Below are 9,719 nucleotides of genomic sequence, written 5' to 3' on the forward strand. Positions count from 1 at the left end.
AATCAATAAAAAAATTATTGAGGGGTGTAGAATTAACAAAAAATTATATATATATATATATATATATAGAGAGAGAGAGAGAGACTTTAAACCAGATTAATACATTGATATAATTAAACGCATCCTCCAATTAATGAATACTTTGACATAAATACCAAAATTTGAAAAAGAGGAAGGTTAAATGAAAAGAATTTCATAGAATACACCACATGACCTTTTGTTTATTTACTTGGAGCTTAAAACCCTTTAAAAAAATTGGGATAAGTGGGGACCTAAGACCTAGGCCTAAGTGGCCTACGCCTTGAGCCAGCCCTAGGGCTAGTTGATTTGGGAGTAGGGGTGGAAGGAGGAGCAGAAGTAGAAGTGCTGGGGGAGGTTGGAGTGCCGCCCAGAGTGCCCAAGACAGTGATGAATAGCTTTTGACCGGTCTGGCAATGCCTGTCGATGGTGCAGATGAAGTAGTGGTTGCCAATAGTGTCAAGAGTCTTGTTAGCGGGGCCAGTTGTGGTGATGTTGCCAATAGGGTTGGCTTCGCTGCAAGTGTCGTAGGATTCTTTTGGTACTTAAAGGACGTCATGCTCATTGGTGATGAAGTTGAATGCTGCAACACAAGATAATTAATATGATGGAAAATGCATTAGATATTGATATGATACTTGCATTAATAGAGAAGAAGGATAGGAAGATGATGCATGGTGATTTTTTTAATAATCTTTTTTGTGTATGTAATATTATTAATATATAGAATAATGAAATTTGAGGACTTACATTCTGCATATATATATATATATATATATTGTATAAAGACATATTTATAGTTACCTTGATATTTATAACACTCGACTAAATCTTGGATGTGTTTAATCACTCATTTGTTAGTGACACTGTTATGGATCTCTAATAACATTTATTTTTAAAAACTTTTTCTTCTTTGTTTGCATTTGGACTATAAATATAGCGAAGAGCATATGTAACATGGTTGGAAGTTTGCAACAGGACCATGTAGTTTTACTTCCTGATAAGACACATCTAAAGTTAAAGAAAGTGATGTTATTTGAAAAATAAATGTCCCTTTGAGGAAGATATATAAGAAGCTGTATGTGTTAATAAAGAAAAATGAAAAAGAGTGGGAGAAGGAATAGAAAATCATACTTAGAATATCATCAACTACAAATTGATTGCTGGCAGCCCAAGTTTCATATGCCTGAGCACCATCTTGTGGAATGGTCCAAACAATGCTATCTCCCAATGCATGCACTGTTTGTGCTGCCGCGCATTGTTAAAGCATTGCAGCAACAACACCAAGAAGAACCACAACACTCGTATGCTTTTCCATTCTTTCTTTCTCTGTCTCTCTAAACAATGTAAAAATGGTGTAGTATGCCTTTGATACAATCTCAATTCTCAATGTATTGTTTGTATGCTTTTGATGACAATGTAAAGTTGCATGTAGATTATATATATAGTAATTCAAAATTGATGAGAAAGAGCTCATCTCTAAGCTAATTGGATGCCGGTCCATTTTGTTGCCTTTATTATTTGGTTATAGGTCCAAAATGTACTTAGATTTATGAGTCCGTCTCTCTTGACCACCTTAAATTCAAACTGGAAAGTTCTCATTCATTTAATAGAGCTTGACTTCATCTTAGTTGGACCACGTCGTAATAATTTACTCCTGTCATTCTGTAGATGCTCATACTGTGTTACTGATGTTAGTTCAAGGTTCGGCCCTCGATATGACAAGCATAGTAGAGAAATTCTTGAGCTAGGATCCTTCCACAACTCAGAGCTTGGCTCACTGACCCCATACACTGAGAAAGATGACATAGATGCTAAATTGGCCATTCTAGACCAAAAACTGATGGTCCACAGTCTTAGAACCCTAACACTTGAGAAGGCTGAAGGTGATAATGAAAAGATGGAAGGGAATGAGTCAGAATACCTCCCTTAATACACCTACCTAAACAAAAAAGGAAAGCAAAATCTATTTGGTGAGTGGATGGATAGCATAGAGCGTCTGGATGCTTATATGACTGACAAGCCCACAGATATGAAGATTGATGATGAAGGCATGGACTATATGGATGAAGGCACCCCAAAACCGATGCTGAGGGAAGAAGGAATTCGCTGGGAGACGCCCACCATCATTGAAGCCACAATTAATGGGAGGGAGTCACCCACCCAATGGAGGACTCTATGAGGAAGATCAAGGCCATCAAGCCAATCACTCCTGTCAAGAAGATCAAGACCATCGAGCTAGTCACTCCTGCCAAAAACATAGTTTCTACTCCTATTGAATCTATTTCTGCTAGTATTACTATTCCTATTGAGTCTGTTTGTGATAGTATTCCTATAAAGTCGGTTTTTGTTGAGTCTATTGAGTCTGTTGAGAACTCTTTTCATTATAATATGATTTCTGATTCTACTTATTTGCTAGCTTTGAATGTTTTTATTTCTGAAATTGGTAAAGAAACTCTTAATAGAAGGCATTAAAATAAGGGCATTAAGAACCTATAAAAGAAGAAACTCAACCTATTAAGTTGGGAACTGATGAAGAACCTAAAATGGTACAAGTAGGCAATACCCTGACCACCTCTAAGAAAGAAGCATTAGTTGTCCCACTAACAGAATTCAAAGAGGTATTTCCATGGTCCTATGAAGACATGCATGGGATTGATATAGATATAGTACAACATTGCATTCCAACATATCCAACCATGAAGCCAGTCAAGCAGACATTGAGAAGAATAAAGCTAGAACGGACTCTCAAGATCAAAGAAGTCAAGAAACAATACAGTGCAGGATTTCTGAGGGTGGTCAACTACCCAAAATGGTTAGCTAATGTGGTTCTAGTGCCGAAGAAGGATGGGAAAGTTAGAATGTGTGTAGACTTTAGAGACCTGAATAAGGCCAGCCCAAAAGATGATTTTCCCTTGCCTCACATTGATATCTTAGTTGATAATATAGCAGGACATGCTTTGCTGTCATTCATGGATGGATTTTCAAGGCACCATCAGATAAAGATGGCTCTAGAAGATATGGAGAAAACCTCCTTCATTACTCCATGGTGGACATATTACTACAAGGTCATGCTATTTGGCCTTAAAAATGCTGGTGCTACTTACCAACGGGCAACCACTACTTTGTTACATGATTTGATCCACAAGGAAGTAGAAGTTTATGTTGATGACATGATAGTGAAGTCCAAAGACCGTGAAGGGCACATACCAGCCTTATAGAAGTTCTTCAAAAGGATCCAATTCTATAAGCTGTGGTTGAATCCAAAGAAGTGCACTTTCGGTGTAACATCCAGAAAGCTACTGGGGTTTATGGTAAGTCAGAGGGGAATTGAAGCCAATCCAGAAAAAATCAAGGCCGTTATGGAGATGAAGCCTCTAAGGACTGAAAATGAGATCCGAGGGTTTCTAGGGAGGATACAGTACATCAGCAGGTTCTTAGCCCAGCTCACTGATAACACCTTAAAATGTATACTTATTATATATTTATGTGGGCGTCATCTCCTTATTACTATGCTTAATTTGTATAATTAAACCATGATTTGCATTAGTCTCTATTATTTATTTTTACATAATTTCTTGAATAGGATGCTATTCATTGTGTGTAATTTTCTACTTTCAGGAAATCATGTGAGAAAGATGAGTTTACAGGAATTTGTGAGAGAATGGAGGCCAAACTAGAATTAAAGTGGAGCTAAAGGACCATACTTAAACGTTTAAGGAGGTGCAGCTGGAGTGCTTGGATTGTCTACCATGATTGGAAGCTTCAAATAAAGAAAGAAATCAAAGGGGCAGAATCTGAAAAGGAAAAATCTGATTTGAGTACTGATCAGTATTTTGGGCGTATCTCTCTTCTCAAAAATCCAATTGACACAAGGCTAGATGGGTAGGAACCGTGACTTAAATATCTACAACTTTCCTTTTTTGAGTTTTTCGAAATTCTAAATTTTTGAAGGTCGAAATTAACTCACAATTTACTGCTGTAAATCTGGACGGAAATTAAATTAGTAAAAGTTTTATTTTCTTTGGACACTTAGAGATTAGTGTTTTGAAGGGAGGCTGGTAGAACGAATTTTGGCAGAGAAAACCTTGTATTTTTCTTTCTCTAATGATAGCCTATACTCTTTGCTAGGGCTAGGGGTTATGTTTCTTCTATACGGTATGAATATTCAATGTGATCCTTTCTAGGATTTTATCAACAACATATTTGATTGTTCAATTAGATTTCTTTTGATGTATTAGTTCTTCCATATTTTCAATAAGTTCAATCATGTTTTTCTTATTGTTTAGATGAATTTCTAATAGTTTCAAATAGAAATCAGGTTTTAAAGTGAATGGGTTTTTCTGAAAACTTTTCTAACCGCATTATTAATCGAAGTTATCATGCATTCTTGAATTGTCTCAGTTCAACCGAATCATAAATTTTTAATTGTATAAGAACAATCAATTATGAAATAGATATTTTCTTAGATTACAAAGAATTTCATATCGATATAAGGAAACACCCCGATGCCCTAGTATTTACTTTATTGATTTAAATCAGTTTTTATTATTATTCTTGTTAACAATCACCAAGCAAAAGTATTTTTCTTCTTCACCCAAATTGTTATTTAATTATATTGTCTTTGAATTTACCCTACTCCTTGTGGTTCGACCTCGGTACTCCGAGAATTATATTGCTATGATCTCTTGCACTTGGGAATGAGCAAGCACTCACCATGACATGCGAACCAATTTTTTGAATACTCAAGAAGGAAGTTCCCATAGTATGGAATGAACAATGTCAAGAAGCTTTTGAGAAGATTAAAAATTATCTAATGAATCCACCAATACTGGTTCCACCGGTACCTAAAAAGCCATTATTGTTATATCTCACAAATACGGACACAACAATGGGGGCTTTGCTTGCTCAATACCTAGAGGAGTCTAGGAAAGAGAATGCAATCTACTACATCAACAAGAAGATGTTGCCTTATGAAGAAAAGTATTCACTAATTGAGAAGACATGTGTAGCACTTGTATGGGCAACCCATAAACTCAAACATTATATGTTTGCTTTCAAGGTCTTGTTGATTGCAAGAATGGATCCTTTGAAGTGTTTGATGGAAAAGCCCATGCGGGATGGGAAGACAGCTAAATGGGTTTTGCTTCTGTCAGAATTTGATATTAAATATGTGACTCAGAAATCTGTGAAAGGGAGAGCGATTGTTGATCACTTAGCCCACTATTCGCCTAAAGAGGCTGAAGAAATCCAAGGAGACTTTAGATTGAGGTAGAATCTTGGAAGATGTATTCTGATAGAGCAACTAATCAAAATGGAAGTGGCATCGGGGTTCTCCTAATTTCTCCAAAAGGGACACACATCCCGTTCTCTGGTGCGCTCAACTTCCCTGCCATTAATAATGCCACTGAATATGAAGCTTGCATTATGGGGTCACGAGCAACCCTAGGTCTTGGAGTGAAAGATTTACAAGAATACAGTGATTCAGCTTTAATAATCTCTCAGATTTAAAATAAATGGAAGATCAAGGAAGAAAAGTTAATACCTTATCATGAATGTCTTCAGAAGTGGGCCTCGAAATTCAACAAGATCCAGTACCAATATATGCCAAAAATGCAGAATCAAATTGCAGATGCTTTAGCAACAATGGCATCCATGGTACCTAAGGAAGACAAAACAAGACCAATAGTGGAAGAACAAAAAGAGGAGCCAGCTTATTACATGTCAATAGAAGAAGATAAGGGAAAGAATGAGGAAGGTGAATGGTATTCAGACATCCTACAGTACCTCAAGGATGAGACATACCCACTATCTGCAAATAAAAATGACCAATTGACCATCAGGAGGTTGTCCACTAATTATATTATTTGTGGAGAAAAGCTTTATATAAGATCATACGATGGAATTCATCTCCTTTGTGTGACCACCAAGGAAGCACAACAAATAATTAAAAAGGTTCATGAGTCAAGTTATGGGCCACATATGAATGCACACATGCTGTCATGAAAGATAATGAGGCAAAGGTATTACTGGACTACTATGGAAGCTGATTGTGCAGCTCATGTTCGCAAGTGCCATCAATGCCAAGTCCATGGAGATCTAAAGCACATGCCACCTATGCTATTACATACCATGGCTTCACCCTAGCCATTTTCTACATGGAGAATAGATATTATTGGGAAGATTCACCCAACAGCGTCCAATGGCCATGAATTCACACTTGTTGCTATAAACTATTTCACTAAATGGGTGGAAGTTGCCTTATACAAGGTTTTGAACTCAAAGAAAATTGCTCAGTTCATTCAGACCAATATCATTTGTAGATATGGGGTACCACATGAAATTATCTCTGACAATAGGCTACATTTCAAGGGAGAAATAGAGAAGCTATTACGATAGTTCAACATTCATCACCACAAATCCTCGCCTTACCGTCCTCAAACTAATGGAGCAGTTGAGGCTGCAAACAAGAATATAGGGCAAATCTTGAAGAAGAGCACAAGAATTATAAGGATTGGCATTTACAATTACCCTATGCACTTTGGGGGTATAGGACATCAATTCGATCTTCCACAGGAGCCACTCCTTATTCATTGGTGTATGGGATGGAATCAATCCTTCCCATTGAAATGGGTGTCCGTTCACTGAGGACAATACTGGAAAGTGAAATCTCTGAAGTAGATTGGTTGCAAAGCAGATATGATCAATTATGCATGCTGGATGGGAAAAGACTCAAGGCCTTGTATCACATTCAAGGTTATCAAAGGAGGCTCAGGAAAGCTTTTGACAAGAAAGTAAGAACTAGAGACTTGAAATTGGGGGATTTAGTGCTGAAAGAGATACGAGCCTTGGTTCAAGATGCAAACGGGAAGTTCAAGCAAAATTGGGCAGGCCCATATATTATCAAACAGATATACTCTGGATAAGTAGTGAGGTTGATGGACTTAGATGCAAATCCTTTCATTGAGCCAACCAACATGGATCAATTGAAGAAATACCAGGTCTTAGGTGGTAGTCGCAAAGCATCATGTTTGGAATGGTTGTAAATTATGTTATTTCCCTTCCTACGTTTGATAAAATAAAATAAATAAATAAATAAAAGGGTAAGTTGAAGACCAGAAAGGGCGATCTACGCAAAAGGAGAGTTAAAAAAAGGAAAAGAATGAGAGAGCCTACTAGTTTGAAAACCCGAAAGGGTGGCCAAGGCAAAAATTAAGGCAAATAAACAATGAACTACATGATGACGTAATCCTTCTGCAAAGGGAGTACGTAGGCAACCATGCATTGATCCGGTCATAATATCCCCAAACCTACCATTTACCCATTAAGCAAAAACATTTATCTTCCCAAAACTCAACCATTCCATTAAATCATGCCATTACCAAAAAAAAAAAACCTAAACCAAGTCATAAAAAAACCAAACCTCAAAAACCTGAACCTTAAACAGAATCATGATTGCATTACATGCATCAATTTGTTCTTGCATTACCTGCATCATTTTGTCTTTGCATTATATGTATCAATTCATTCATTGCATGCCATAAAAATGATCTTGAGGTTCTAACGATCGCAACAGTATTTCTGGTTTCCAAATCGGACCATCGGATCGAAAGATATCGCATGATCAAGTTTGCACTGTCAACATGCATTGTGTCTAGGTAGAGTCGACCACACATGATTAATTTAAATTAATTATAATTGGTTAAACAATTAAAATTAATTAAATAATTTTGTGATTGGTTGATAATTAGTGTTTAAAATAGGGATGCATGCATAGGAATAAAATGGATGATTGGATAACAATAAAATTGTGGATAATCTGAACTTTATCAAGACTTATTTTAGGATATTTATCTATAAAATAATTGTTCCTAAAAAAGCCTGAATTATTCAAAAAAAATAAAAATCATAGATAGAGGATGAAAACGCGTCTAGGTGCAAGGACTGGTCAAAAAACCCTAGAAGAGGAGTCCAAATGGCACTTGAACACGAAAGAGCATTCGGTGTCCAAGAGCCAATTTGGCACTTTTGGAGTGCCAAACGGCACTCTAAAAGGGCTGAATTTTCCTCTTTTGTGCTTTGGCCCAACGACCTTCAGGTGACGATAAAGCACACCATTTTCGATCTTTTTGCAAAAGGATGTGTCCGGATTCACATCCTAATCATCCCTGCCTATTTTTTAAACCCTCTATAAATAGAGACTGAACCTCATAATTCAGTACCTTTTTTCTTACTCTCTGAGAGGCATACATTTTGAGACTCTCAAATTGCTGCATTTGCTGATCATCTCTGAGATTTGTTGCTTAAATTAGGGTTTTTAGGTTTCAAAGATAACTAAATAAGTTTCTTTGAACCCTAAAACATCCTCTCAAGAACAAGGAGTGTTCATGCAAGAGGTTGTCGTCAATAACCCTTTCTTTTTCTTATGCTTCTTGTTTATAATTATGAATGTTTAATAATTGTTTTGTTCAAAGCATGATTGTTTTTATGCAATTGTTATAATCTCTTTCTTGAATGTCAATAATCTGCATGTGAACAACTCTTTTTCTTAAAATAAAATAGACATGCATCTTCCTTAGATGTGGATCTAAATTTTTCTTCACAATAAAACAGATCTGCATCTTCCTTAGATGTAGATATGAAAAATTTATTTATAATAAAACAGATCTGCATCTTCCTTAGATGTAGATCTAAATTTTTTTTTTTTAATCAAAACTTGTTTGTCTTCATTAGATGCAAATCCGAACATTTTTTATCAAAAAAATCGATTTGTATCTTTCTTAGATACAGATCTGATTTTTTTAACATATGCAGATTTTTGAAATAAAGGAAAAGATAAAATATGATTGTCTTTGTTTTATTTTAATTCATGTTGCATAAATTTATGAGTGAAACTCCCTTCTTAAAAAATCTTTTTCATTGTTTTGAAACAAATAAAAATAGATCTAATTTTTCTGTTATTAAAAAACTTTTTTTTTTCATTATCATAAAACAAATCTAATCTTTTACAAACCAAAAAACCATATTTTGTAGTTCATAAAAATAGATCTGGTACTTTTTCAAATCAAAAAACTTTATTTTATGTAATAAAAACAGATCTAAATTTTTTATCTCCAAAAACCATTTTTTCTACATGTTACAAAACAGACCTGGTATTTTGACAAATCAAAATCAAATTTTTTTACCAATCAAAACAGATTTGAATTTTTTTTAAACAAAAAAAGAGACTTCATTCATAAATAAATTTGTGTGATTTAATCATTATTTAACATGTTCAACATATCATTCATAATATACATAAAAATGTACATTAGTCACAAGAGTCTAGAAGACCAAACTTTGTCTAAGCGAAATGGGTGCCTAACACCTTCCCATTCCGTAACTTAGCCTCCGGATTTGGGTCATTGGTTAAGTATATCTAGCCTTGTCTTTACTTTTTTATTTTGGGTAGAATGTAACTAGGACAACAAGCCATGTAATTATTTTGGTAGTTTATAACAAGCACCCAAACCCATGTAATTTTTCAATTTTTCAAATATGTAATTTTTTATTTAATCAATGAAGAGAACAATTCAGTCATGTATTTATTTTTTCTTTTTTTCTTTTTATAAAAAAATAATAAAAATAAGTGGCGACTCCATACTACTTACCCAAAAAGAGAGGTGCCCTAAAAAGAACTCCAAAAATCTCTCTTCTTTGAG

General features: G+C 35.2%; 1 pseudogene; it reads right to left on the reverse strand.

Moving 5' to 3' along the window:
• Positions 1–234: 234 nt before the first annotated feature.
• Positions 235–1,380, reverse strand: LOC126702571 (umecyanin-like; annotated as a pseudogene).
• Between the last annotated feature and the right edge of the window lie 8,339 nt (positions 1,381–9,719).

Source organism: Quercus robur, chromosome 10 (genome assembly GCF_932294415.1).
Source record: "Quercus robur chromosome 10, dhQueRobu3.1, whole genome shotgun sequence".
In the NCBI taxonomy this organism is placed as follows: domain Eukaryota; kingdom Viridiplantae; phylum Streptophyta; class Magnoliopsida; order Fagales; family Fagaceae; genus Quercus; species Quercus robur.